The sequence below is a fragment of the Eucalyptus grandis genome, chromosome 1 (assembly GCF_016545825.1).
Source record: "Eucalyptus grandis isolate ANBG69807.140 chromosome 1, ASM1654582v1, whole genome shotgun sequence".
In the NCBI taxonomy this organism is placed as follows: domain Eukaryota; kingdom Viridiplantae; phylum Streptophyta; class Magnoliopsida; order Myrtales; family Myrtaceae; genus Eucalyptus; species Eucalyptus grandis.
In genome coordinates, this window is record NC_052612.1 from 15,177,518 (window position 1) to 15,191,121 (window position 13,604).

Sequence of the window (13,604 nt, forward strand, 5' to 3'; positions counted from 1 at the left end):
GTCACCCGCCCTGGCTCGGACGAACCGCTATCCCAGCCACGGTCTTTTTCTTCACGGTTTTAAAATGCGTTACACAGGTTAGAGGGACCCAGCCTTATAAGCTGACCAAGACCTCCCTCCCTAGGTGATGTGAGACAAGAGAGGAGGCTGTCACAGCCTGTGTCATGTCCAAGGTCTCCGGGGGAAGTGAGAGCATCAAGACCCCCATCCAGTGGTCTCCGGAATCCATCTCGTGGGAGCAGTCGCTAGTGGAGGCTGCGGCGGCGATATACGAGGGCAAAGTAGACGTGGCTTCGGAGATCTTGACGCGCTTGTCTGCCGAGCACTCGGAAATGGAGGCTTTGACGGCGATATACGAGGGTAGAGTATACTTGACTCCGGAGATCCTGAGGTTCTTGTCTGCTAGTGCTGTGACAAACCCCATGGATAAAGCAGTGCTGAAATTGATGGGATCCATGCTGTTTGCGCTTAAATCACGCGTGAGCCCCATCGATTACCCCCCTCCCGTGGCGGAGTTGTTCACCGAGGAACATTTGTTGTCGGCTTGGTCACTTTACGATATATCTCCTTGTTTTGAGCTCGGTTTCACGGCTGCCAATCTCGCGATTTTGGAAGTTGCATCGGAGCGACGCTCCACTAACAAGCTCCATGTAATTGATTTCGACATTGGTTGGGAACGACAGTACATCAATCTCCTTCGCGCGCTATCCAAGCGTCAGGCGGGCAATCAATCCACCCTCAAGATCACGCTGCTCGCAGATAGCATCATCGGTGCGGAGAGGCTCAGGATGATTTGGGATCGACTGAGTTTACTCGCGGCCCAGGTGAAAGTTAGGTTGGTATTCAACATCGTGAGCCAGAAGCTGAGCGAGTTGAGCCGCGACTCGCTGGGCTGCGAGCCCGACGAGGTGCTGGCGGTGAACTTGGCGTTCAAGCTGTACAAAATGCCGGATGAGAGCGTGTCCGTGGAGAACCCGCGCAACGAGCTCCTCCGGCGCGTGAAGGGGCTGGTGCCGCAGGTGGTGATGCTGGTGGAGCAGGAGATGAACGGGAACACGGCGCCATTCCCGATGCTCATGGAAAAGGCGCTGGCGTACTACGGGGCGCTGCTCGAGTTGATCAAGTATACATTTCGGTGGGAAAGCTCGGTGCAAGGGAGGGCAGAGGAGTGGCTGAGTCGGAAATTGGTGAACTTGGTTGCTTACGAAGGTAGGGACAGGGTTGAAAGATGCGAGGTGTTCGAGGAGTGGAGGGCCCACATGGGGATGGCTGGGTTCAAGTTGAAGCCACTGGGTCCACACGTGGCCGAATCATTGAAGGAGTGGGCCGGCCATTGGACCTGGATCCCAAAATTAACGGTGAAAGAATAGAATGGTGGGTTTTGCTTTGGCTGCGCCAGCCGAACTCTCACCGTCGCATCTGCTTGGCATTAACTGAATTGACGTACGTATGTGTATGTCATGTGCTACGGCCGGTGATGGCAATGATGATGGGGATGTGATATCTATAATGTATTGTTTTCAAGAGGTATTTCCTTAGAAAATGGGAAAAGAAGAAGAGAATTCCATTTCCCCACCCACACAATTGAGTAATAACAAGAGAGATGTTTGGATTTGAGGGGAAAAAAACATTCCGATCCGTTGCATTCATTTTGTGTTATTTGATTTGTTTCATGTGGCACCTTGACTCGCCTGAGGTCGCCACAGGCACTCTTTCTTTAATTACTCAATCTCATATAACTATGACTAGAGATTTTTTTTTTTTTTTGGAAAACGGTCCCAGCGCAGCTTATTAGCGGAAGCATAAACAAGTCTCACCATTTCTCATTCCAATAACCATAATGCAATGCACACCAATTACACACCATAAAAAAAGATAAAGCCGATTCAATCTTATTTATATTTTCATGATGGACATCAAGGTCGATACAACAAAAAGGCCAAGATTCTTAACTATACTTGGCTACCACCCAAAAAGGACTCGACCCTACATCGAACATGTACAACCTTCCATCAAACAAGCGTCGGCTATCTCCAAAAAGTGTCAACTCTCAACAGCTATACACACCATCATACCCAATCCGGTGCATCGGGTGGCGGCGGCGGTAACATCCTTAACATTGCTCCATCATGTCGAACATGGACGGATAAAAACTCATGGATAACTGAGCCATCAACTCGACCCACATCATACGTCACCAGAACACGAACTCGAACAAAAACTAAACCAAGAGCATCGACACAAACATGCTCAGTACACTCCACATCCACATTAGTAGGTAAGCCATAGTAGGTACCGCGTGCAACCGGCAGCAAAGACATCTTTCTAATCTGAAATGTTAGTCCCCAAAAGGGGTGAGTACAACCACCCAGCGGTAAAGATCCACCAAATTACTCAATGCATCAAACAGAACAATCAATGCATCATAAACAAAGCACATATCATTCATGCATCCAAGCATAACTTACCTTGCAGCCATGCATATATCATCATGCCATATGTGCATATACCACCATGCCATACGTACACATATACCACCATGCACTTATTATCAAGCATTCATGCATATATCACCATACCATATGTGCATATACCACCATGCACTCATCATCAAGCATTCATGCAAATCTATGCCATATGTGCATATACCACCATGCACTCATCATCAAGCATTCATACATATACCACCATGCCTTATGTACACATCCATGCGCATGATTCAATTCTCGATCTTTATATTTCAATTAGATCACATCAATTTCTTCCCAGGGACCAATGTTTGCATCCCACAATTTATCGCTCATGTCCAACCTGGCATCATGAGGAACCTCCAGCACACACCTCCGAGCATCCAGCACCCCCACATTCCGGGCATCTCGTACCCCAACTGGCATCATGAGGTATTCCTCCAGCACACACCTCCGAGGCTTCCGGCACCCCCACATTCCAGGCATCTCGAAACTCCTGAGGCATCATTGGCTCACACCTCTGATGGTCTTGTTACCATCTCAATTTACATTTATACATGTATCTCAATTTCAACATGCCATTTGATGCAACAATATCAAGGGTCTCAACCAACTTTTCATGCCATATAACACGCCATATGCCATCACATATGCAGCAAAATCAACCACTCAAAGTATTTCATCACATGGATAATTTCATTTATTTTTCAAAACACATCAATTTTTTGGATAAATCAGAATGCATTCCTCTAATTAAAACTCCAGAAAATTAGTAAATGACATTAATAAATTCTGAAAACTCGACACATTATAGACGAGACCTAAAGGAAGATATCTCATGAATAACTCCATGCCAAAAGAATCTCACACAAAACAGTATGGTCATCACAATTTTCAAACTTCAATATTTCAACTTGCACAGTTTCAGGAGTAATTTAAATTAAATACCCAAATGAACTCAAAAAATTATGAAAGTTTTACATGTTATAGAAAATTCCTAGAGGTAAATATCTCATGAAGACATCGAAACCCAAATCGTTCTAGGTTAATAGATATAGACGATTATTTCTCCCTGTTCTTGGTGTCATCTTTTAGCAGATTATCATCTTCCAAAAGAAACTCATTTCAACGACCTAAATATGTTCGTTTCTTCTATATTTTCAGTATGTTATTCCTCAGAATATTACCTAAAACTTTAATTAAGGACACACAATCAAATTTTAACTGTATGATTTTATAAAAATCACGAAATCATACTAGGTCGAGGTAGCGTTTTTCCCAGATCCAGTATCTTCAAAGAACAATGATTTCACCGACCTATTTTTGTTCATTTCCTTTAAATTTTTGATATGTTATACCTCAAGAAGTACAATACAACTTTAATTAAGAGATCAAAGTGAGATTTTTACAAGAAAGTTATTTTACAGACCACGAAATCACTGAAGGTTAGCACAACGAATTCCAGATCTAGTCTCTCCAAAGGAAAATCGTTTCACCAGGAAATCCTTGTCCGTTTTGTCTCAAATTTTAGTATGTTGTTCCTGAATGTGTTCTATACAACTTTCATGAATAAATTGAAACAATATTCCAACTAAAAAGTCGGATGCAGCACACAATCTCATGGATGATCGAACTGGTCTTTCCAGAAACAGCATGCATGGCCAACGAATCTCTCTCCAAAGCTCCGAAATTTCATCCCATCTACCACAACCAAGACTTACCATCTACTATGCATACACACAACAATGCAAAGGGTAGGTTTTAGGACTCTACTTGCCTTAAACTCAAGCACAAACAGCAACAAGGACGGCGGCAAAGCGGCGAACGGATGGTGGCGAGCTAGGCAGGCGATCCTCCTCTTTCCTCTCGCAAGCTCGCTTTCTCTCTCTCTCTCTCTCTCTCTCTCTCTCTCTCTCTCTCTCGATTCCCCTTCATCATCCGCCTCCCTCTCTTTTCTTTTCTTCCCCCACAATCAATTGCAATCATTTGATTGCATGTAGCCACCCAAAGGAACCAATGAGGGCAGCCACACTTGGCTTCTCCTCCATGCCACTTGGCAACACACATGCAAAGTTGATGGGCTTCAATGTTGGGCCGGTCTTGGGCCTTCATGGGCTGGTCAACCAAGGGGTTGGCGTGGGCTGGTTGGACGGTCTTTGGGCCTAAAAATCATCCCACCCTCTCCTATTCCTATTCCATTTAACCCTTATTTAAATAAACACCTAATTTCAACTTATAAGCCCACAAAACTTTATAATTTAAATCAATAAAATTGTACTTATAAAGTGCACCACCAAGAATAAGATTTTTATATCAATTTGCACTTTAATAAAATCCTTGGGTCACTTGAAGACACATCACCACCCAAACAATTATCCTTACAATGCTCGGCCTTAAATTAATTGAAATTCATTAACTCAATGGCTAATACAAAATCAAACAGCACTTCCAATACCTAATCATAGTTCATGGTACTCCGGAGGTTGTCACAAGATTTTAGGATGCCACATTTCATTTGGTGCGTGTTGAATTCTTGTGCACTCTCTTTCTTCTTCGTTGATAGCCGTTGTGGGGTTCCACCTATTACATCATTTCTAGAGGTTTGTAGTAGTTTGCAGCTTAGCTTGAGCTCCAATTCCACTTGGTCTTTTAGGGGAGAGAGAGAGAGAGGGAGGGAGGGAGGGAGGGAGGGAGGGGAGAGAGAGAGAGAGAGAGAGAGAGAGTATGTCGCGCATTATTCTAATTCCATCATCACTGTGCACCTCCGGTTTTAACCCCTCGCAAGTGATTCACGCTAGGGATAGGGAAAGAATTGTATTCACTGCTATTTATACCTCCATTTCTTTAAGGATTAAGCCTTTTCAATAGTTGATATAACATTGTTAAGTTCATTCCTACATTTTCTTTCCATTTCAAGATCGAGTAGTTTTACGAGTGATTTGTCTTTTTTGTGAAATTGAAAGTCGAATTTAGTTTTCAACATGAGTAATACTTAACTCATAAGACACTCATATCTTTGCCTTAATTTCTATCCATGATGGTGATATCTCCTTTCCTAATTTAATAAAGGAGCAGTATTATTCACCAATGCTTTGCCTTTGAATGTCCTTCCTCAAGCTGGCACTTAAACCAAAGAAGCCCTGCCCAAGCTCCAAAAAAACACGAGGACCCTTGCTTCATCGAGCAGCTCTCGCTATGCTGTGGGATCGAAGTCCAAGGTCAACCCTAAATTCGAATTCTTCATTGTTTTGAAGGGCCTTGTGAAATGCAATGCCACAGTCGAGCAAACATTGAGGCAAGTGGACAAATTGAGCTCTATTTAGAAAGAGGGTGAAAAGGGAAAGGCGTTTGAGGAGAAAAGGGAAGGTTCGTATAGAGATGATAAAGAGAGACGGTTGGCTGTGATTGAAATTACGAAGGAGCAGGATTCGTTCAGGTCATTGTTTCCTGTCAGGCAAAGATAAATGCCATAAGGATGGAGAGAGAACAGTTGAGGCAATCACGAGCAGCTGCACCGGACTATAGTTCGCTAGATGGAGGGTGTACTCATGGCACGGCTGAGGAATTGAGTGAAGAGGAGTCAGAGTTTCAGGGCAAATCGCCATGTTCAAAGGTAAGATTGAGGGTGGAAAGAAAGGTGTTTTCAAGAGTTTTGACGATAGGGCGGTGGATGTGCTGTTGAGAAAAGAGACCGAGCTTGAGGACGATGAAGACAAGATAGGGGAGGAGGAGTAGTTTAGGAAGAGATTAGGGAAGAGAATGGATGATGGAACTACGAGGAAAGTATCTATTACTGGTAGCAGCAGTACTGTTCCTGCTTAATGTGCAGCAGCCACAAAAGTTTGCATATACACTTCCTGCAGTGCGTTATGGTCCTGCACCAAGCATTGGGGCAGTTGCCCTCCCCCTCCAAGCATAGGACAGGTGATGGTTGCTGGGCAGGGATTGGATTTTATGTTGCTTCTACAGCGAGCTGAGCTTGCTATGAAGGCTTTGTGCTATTATGCTAGAAGGCTGGAGGTAATGTGTTTTGTTTTGTTCCCTTTTCTTCCAATAATGTTAAATCAGATCCCCCTTTCTTCTCAATAGAGGCAATCCATCATTTGGCCTGATGTAGAAAGAAAACACTTTTCTCCTGAAGTTGGAGGACCTAATTATGTATATGATTCTTTTGCTTTCTGTCAGGAATCACATAGAAAAACCATGTCATCTTTGGCAAAGACCGATGAGAATTTGTCTTCCTCATTGTTGAATATCACTGCACTTGAGAAGTCTATGTCTGATGCTGGTGGGTGTGCATCTTTCTGCAAAAGCTTCATGAATATATTTCTGTTTTATGTAGGTTGTTGCAGGTGTGGCTTTATTTTGTTCATCTCTTACCCATATATTTTAAACCATTTTTGTTAATTTCCTTTGATCCGTATAGGATAGGATTAAAGCTCTATGGTGCTGATAGTTTCTGTGCCCACCTACAAGCAATCAACGCGACAACTCAGCACAAGAATACAAGTCACCTGATCTTCCTTGTATGTGTTTGACCTTTGCAAGTTTCGTCAGAAGTCTCCGGCAATGAATGTATTCAATTTCATTTTGGCTTCATCGAACGCCTTGCAAATGTCAATCGGGGTGGCAGGAGGTGGAATTAATTAGGTTTGAGCTCGACATGTTTAAACTTCATAGACAAGCAAATGAAGATGATAGCCATCTACACTGTGCTCGGACAATAGCCAGGCCTAAATCCAGGTCGTGGATATTTGTTTGTCCCTAGGAAATCAGTAAACTTTCTGTGCAGAAAACAAGTGAGGAGTTGCATCTGTCTCTTAATTCTTAAATCATAGTATGTTACACATCAATTACCGAAGAGCAACGACTTATCAGTTGTCATAGATTTTTGTTTGAATGTGGCTGGAGAGAATTGAACCTTCCAAATCTTGTGAGGTTTGAATTCACGTAAGATTTCAATGTGCAGCAATTCTGGCAATAAATCTAAACTATCGATGATAGCTGCTACATAATGGATGCAATTGCTCCAGAGGTTCGTAAATATGAGGGAGCTCTCCTCCACAGCACATAATCTCAAATACAGCTCAGAGGTGATTGTAACCTCGAGAATCCCTATATACATCAAAGCCGTGTTTGACTGTGAATCTCAACTATTTGAATCACAGCATTAACAAGAGGAAGAGGAAATGATTTAATGCAACTTGGAGTTCCTAGCTCTCCATTGATGGATGCAACAAACACTTGCGAAATTTACCTTTTTTAGTGGGTCTTGCTTCAACCAAGATAGTCCAACATTGCAATTGCCAATGCTTCGATGAATGAAACACGTCTGCAAAATGCAAAGCCAAATCCGATGAGAACACCCGCACTCGAAGAATAGGTAAGGTTTGGATTCACTATGATCATCACAAAACAGCAAGCTAGGAAATGAACAACCTACTCCGAAGCAATTTATTCTTCCTTCTGCTTCTAACAATGTTAGCTCCGGTCCTTATTCGATGGAAAATACCTAGAATGACAATGCTTGACCCATCACATGTTTGACCTGTCTCCAATGTTTCACGCTAGGTAGGTTGACTTTGTATTCACCAAATAAATGTAAATATTTTCACCGACCTCATGCAAATATAGAGGCTAATGAATGTTGCCGATTCAGATTCGACTAAATCGAACATGGTAGAATCATATAATTTTTTATTTTTTATGCTGACAAGTTAAAAATAATGTATTCAAAGCTCTTTGAGCATCTAACCGATTCATAAGGAAAATTACCAAAAACATCCTAAATCTATTGCACTTTTTCCTATTCAGTCCTAAACAATTTTTTTGTCAATTCAGTTCTAAAACTTTTGCATTTGTGTTAATTTAGTATGAGAAAGAAAAAAAGAGAAATAAAAAAGGAAAATAAAAAAGGAAAATCTAATAAAAATAAAATATTATTTAAAATTATTTACATTAGCATTGCTCCAACGGCTGGCACCGGCTGGCCTTCACGTTAGTGCTCGCCACACAAAATTGGTTGAATGAATTGAATTGACACAATTGTAAAAGGTCTATGATGAAATTGGAAAAAAAAATTAGGACTGTTTTGATAATTTTCTCTGATTTATATTGGTGCGCTAGTTCTAGCCTTGCAAACATTAAATTGAAAGAATGTGCAAGGTTAGTGATAGCTAAGTAGTCGTTGACTGGTTATGACCAAAATATCAAAATTGGAAGTTAAAAATCCAACAAGTGTTTAGTTATCTCTAGTCAAAGTCCATCGTAACTCAGCTCGCGGAGTGCCATTCAACGCAAAGTAGAGAACAAGATTAGGAGAGTGTCAATGTGCAGAAGTCCAGTTATGCAATTATCAAACCAATAAAAAAAAAAAGTATTTTTGTATTCTATGTATTCCCCGTTAGTTTGATAACAAATTTTGACATATCATGAATAGTAAAATCTCTGAATGCATCATATTAAAAAGGATTAGAGGATTGTAAACCCATGCTAGATCAAGAAGAAGAAGAAGAAGAAGAAGAAGAAGAAGAAGAAGAAGAAGAAGAAGAAGAAGAAGAAGAAGAAGAAGAAGAAGAAGAAGGGATATTGGCTAGCACTCTTTCCTTTGAAATTCACAATTGTGCACAAGAAGAAGAAGAAGGGATATTGGCTAGCACTCTTTCCTTTGAAATTCACAATTGTGCACAAGAAATAGCTAGCTGCCTAAGAAGAAGAAGAAGAAGAAGAAGAAGAAGAAGAAGAAGAAGAAGAAGGGATATTGGCTAGCACTCTTTCCTTTGAAATTCACAATTGTGCACAAGAAATAGCTAGCTGCCTAAGTTAATAGTACATCCTCTTTTCTATTACCAATAAATTACATAATTAGTTACGAAACATAATTTCCCCTTTTGTCTTCACAAGTGATATAGATCCCATGAGTTCTAATTGTGCACAAGAAATAGCTAGCTGCCTAAGTTAATAGTACATCCTCTTTTCTATTACCAATAAATTACATAATTAGTCATAACTTTTATTTAACATGGGCGTAATTTTCCTTTTGATAGCCACAAATTCTTTGGATCATATAATTCGCAATCTTCCGCAACAATAAAGAACCAACCCAAGTCGATAACAAATTTTTTATGCTATCAGTAGTTAAATATTCTTTACTCATCCTAACTTCAGTTAAGATAAGAAAATGGAAATTGGAAGTTTGATCATTTTTCATCCAAATAATCCAAATTTACATATTGGGAAAGTAGGGAAAATTCCCCTTGTTTTCTCAGAAATTAAAATAAGGAAGATGGAAAGCATCTCAGTTCAGCTCTGAGGTTGGTTCCCTTGTCAAAGCTCATTCTTCTCAAGAAGAGAGAGAGGGGGGCGTGAAGGAGGAAGGAGATGGAAGTGAGAGAATCATTCAGAGCTCAGCGTCGGTTAGGGTTCTTCTTCCTCATCGGCTCTAGTTTCAATCGCCGCCGTCGATGCCTCCGTCCACGACTACTTCAACGAGGCCTTCACCTCCCGCTCCAATGCCTTCTTCTTCCACGGCGGCAGTGAGGGCCTCTAGGTTATGAATATGTTGAATTTGGTGGAGGTTTCTTGATTAATATGGGAGGTGTTTGCTAGAATGAATTTCCTTGAAACTACTCATCCTTTGCCGCGGTTTATTTAGGAGCAAAAGGAGCCATATAATTGCTAGTGTAATGAAAATGATTCCTATTCTTGTGAGCCAGCCTTCTTTTGTCGAAAAATATTTTGTAATTACGGGCCTTTTTATACCCTGTAAAGATTCTCTCAATTTGAGGAACACCAAATACACTTCATTTCCAGAAAAGAAGGTGCAAATACGCATCATTGCAATCAACTCAGATTTACATGGTAAACATTACTAATTATCTGCAAATGAAAATTTTTTCCGTAGTAGATTGACTTTATATTGATCAACACGAACTGATTACATCAAGGACCAAGAAGCAAAAAGTTCAAATTCTATGATCAAAATATACTAGAATGTTACATATCCAACATATGCACACCCTCTTAAAATCTAAACTATCAACGATTGCTGCTGCATAATGGACAACATTGATCTAGAGGTTCATAAGGGACTTCTCCATAGCACGTAATTTCAAATGGAACTCAAAGGTGATTCTACTTCGACGGTCCCAACATCCTTTGAAGCGGTGATTGACTATGAATCTCACAGTTTGAATCACAGCATCAATGAGAGGCAGAGACTGAAAGCAGCTTGGAGTTCTGGCCCTCCACTGATTAATGTGACGCCTCCAAAGTAGCTTCAAGAAACACCAACGAAAATCCCTTCTCCTAGGGGTCTGCGTCAACCAAGATAGTTCAACATATCAATTACCAATGCTTCAATGAATGAATTACATTTGCAAAATGCGAAACCAAATCCAATGAGAACAACCGCACTTCAAAATAGGTGAGATTTGGATTCACTATGATCATCACAAAACTGCAAGCCAGGTGTTGGGATTTGTCGGATTCCCAAAAAACCGGATTCGACACTAAATCAAATCCCTAAAACGAATGCGGAAGACGAAGCCCGGGAAATTCACATGTATCACCGATCCTAAAGCACACCACGGAATTGAGCATACCTTGTTAGCCACAGATTAAACACCAACGCCGATAAGAGGAAGAGAAACCGATCCCGTTCGATCCGATGACGTCGATTGGCCTTGGAGGGAAGATGGCGTCGCCGTTTGCGCTCGTTTTTCTTTTTAGAGAGAGAGTGGGAGAGAAACGTACGTTATTATGCCAAAGGGTGCGTTCTCCCTCTCTTTCCTCCCTTATATACGTCCCCTCCAAAATAAAAACATACCCCTTCATCGTATCCCTCCATCCATGGGCCCTAATCATGTGGGCTGGGCTTTTAGGCCCATCATGGGCGGACGAACCAACTTAGGCCCATCACCTAAAACCATAATCTCCCACTCGCACATGGTGGGCTGAACAGGATTCTCTTTACCTCTCTTCAACATTCATACCGGTGAATAATCCGTGCGACCAGCATACTTTGAGAGCTCGTTGCCATACATCTGTTAGGAATATATAGCAGCTCATAATGGGCATCACACTTTGAGTAGATTTTGTATGCAGTACCCTAGATCGATCAATCACATTTATATTTCTCTTGATCTCTTTTAAACAATGATACATATATTGTATTCACAATTATAATTATCACAAAGACAGTCATAATTGGTCGACCAGTGAACACAAAATTTAAAATGTGATTCTCCATCTTCGATCTTCCTTTTTCCTTCAAACTCTCAATTTCAATTTAGCTTGCTTTTCTAGAAATGTCCCATTAGATCGAATCAACTTATGACCATTGGCAACATCCTAAGATAGCAAACACTAAATAGAAACCTTGAGAATAAGTAAAAGTCATGAGGGCACTAAAAGTTGAGATCAAAATTTTTGCCACTCTTATTGGTCGTTTCATGCATATGTAGTATGAAATACGTATTACGGTATTAACTCCTTTCTCATGGAGCGTATGTCTATACCTTCAATACTGTACAGATGATAGTTCAGACATACCCAATGTCTAACTTGAGTTCACGTATCTACTCATTCACAAAATTTATCAGAACTCACATCTGGCATCATAGACAGATAAAGTAAAATATGTGGGTTATTTTACTTTCGGACACAGTAAGTATTATGTCCTCATCTTAATACTCAGTTAAGGCGACATACGTATTTTAAGCTTGAGCTTTCGATTATCACCTAGATAATAAGCTTAAAAACAGTCTCATCTCTATTTATCTCACAATAAATAGAGGCGATTACCCGTGTGAGTGGGCTAATCTTATATCTGTCCGACATACTTTCTCAACTTAAAGTAATGCACTGAGCATTAAGATGCATAATGATCAAACAAAGATTCATAGGCATTAACAATGAAAAAACACAAGTTCATAAATGTGAACAAATCAGGAAATTACAATCTAAAGTACATCGAGTCTACGCAATCCTATAGATTTTACATGACCACAAAACACATCTCTAGGTATTGGCTTTGTCATAGGATCTGCTACCATTCTATGCGTAGATATGTACTGTAAGTTCACATCCTTTCGTGCAACCATATCTTTTACAAAGTTATACTTGATATCTATATGTTTGGTCTTGCCAAGATATTTTGGATCTTTGGTGTACGCTATAGCTGCTTGGCTATCGCAGTTAACCAATAATGGATTACAGCTTTCTCAATAACACCTAAATTATCCAAAAATCTCTTAAGCCAAACTCCTTCTTGTACTGCTACTGATAATGCCACGAACTCAGCTTCCATCATTGATAAGGTTATACACGTTTGCTTCTTACTGCTCCATGATATGGCGCCATTGTTCAGTAAGAAAGCAAATCAAGAGGTAGATTTCCTTTCATCTAAATCTCCTCCCCAATCAGCATCCGAATAGCCTTCAAGTCGCAGATCCTTTCCTTGGTAATTCAATTTGTAATTAGCAGTTCCCTTCAGATACCTCAGTATTCTTTTAACGGCTTTCCAATGTGCTGGACCTAGATTGGATTAGTATCTACTCACCATTCCAACTGCAAAACATATGTCAGGTCTTGTACACATCATAGCGTACATCAAGCTCCCAACAGCACTAGGCATAAGGAACATGTTTCATTTGTTCCTTCTCTTGTGGAGTCCTTGTACACAGTCTATGGCTCAACCCTTCACCTTTTGCAATAGGAGTGTCTATGGGTTTACAATCTTGCATACGAAATCGTTCAAGAACCTTGTTTATATATGTTTCTTGCGAAAGAGATAACGATCTCTTCGAAAGATCTCTTGAAATCTTAACTCCAAGAATGTATGCAGCCTCACCCATATCTTTCATCTCAAAGTTGGAAAACAACCAACTCTTGAAAATATGAACTAACTCCATATTACTTTCGGCAATTAGTATATCATCAACATATAATGATATGATCACAAATTGATCATTGGATCTTTTGATATATACACAATGATCCTCATCAATCATTGTAAAATCATATGCTATTGTGGCATTATGAAAACGTATATACCATTGTCTTGACGACTACTTAAGGCCATATATCGACCTCAAAAGTCGACATACATTTTCTTCTTGGCCTTTCACCATGAAA

General features: G+C 40.6%; 1 pseudogene; it reads left to right on the forward strand.

Annotated features, from left to right (window-relative positions):
* Positions 1 to 164: 164 nt before the first annotated feature.
* LOC120295690 lies at positions 165 to 1,433 on the forward strand (annotated as a pseudogene).
* Positions 1,434 to 13,604: the final 12,171 nt, after the last annotated feature.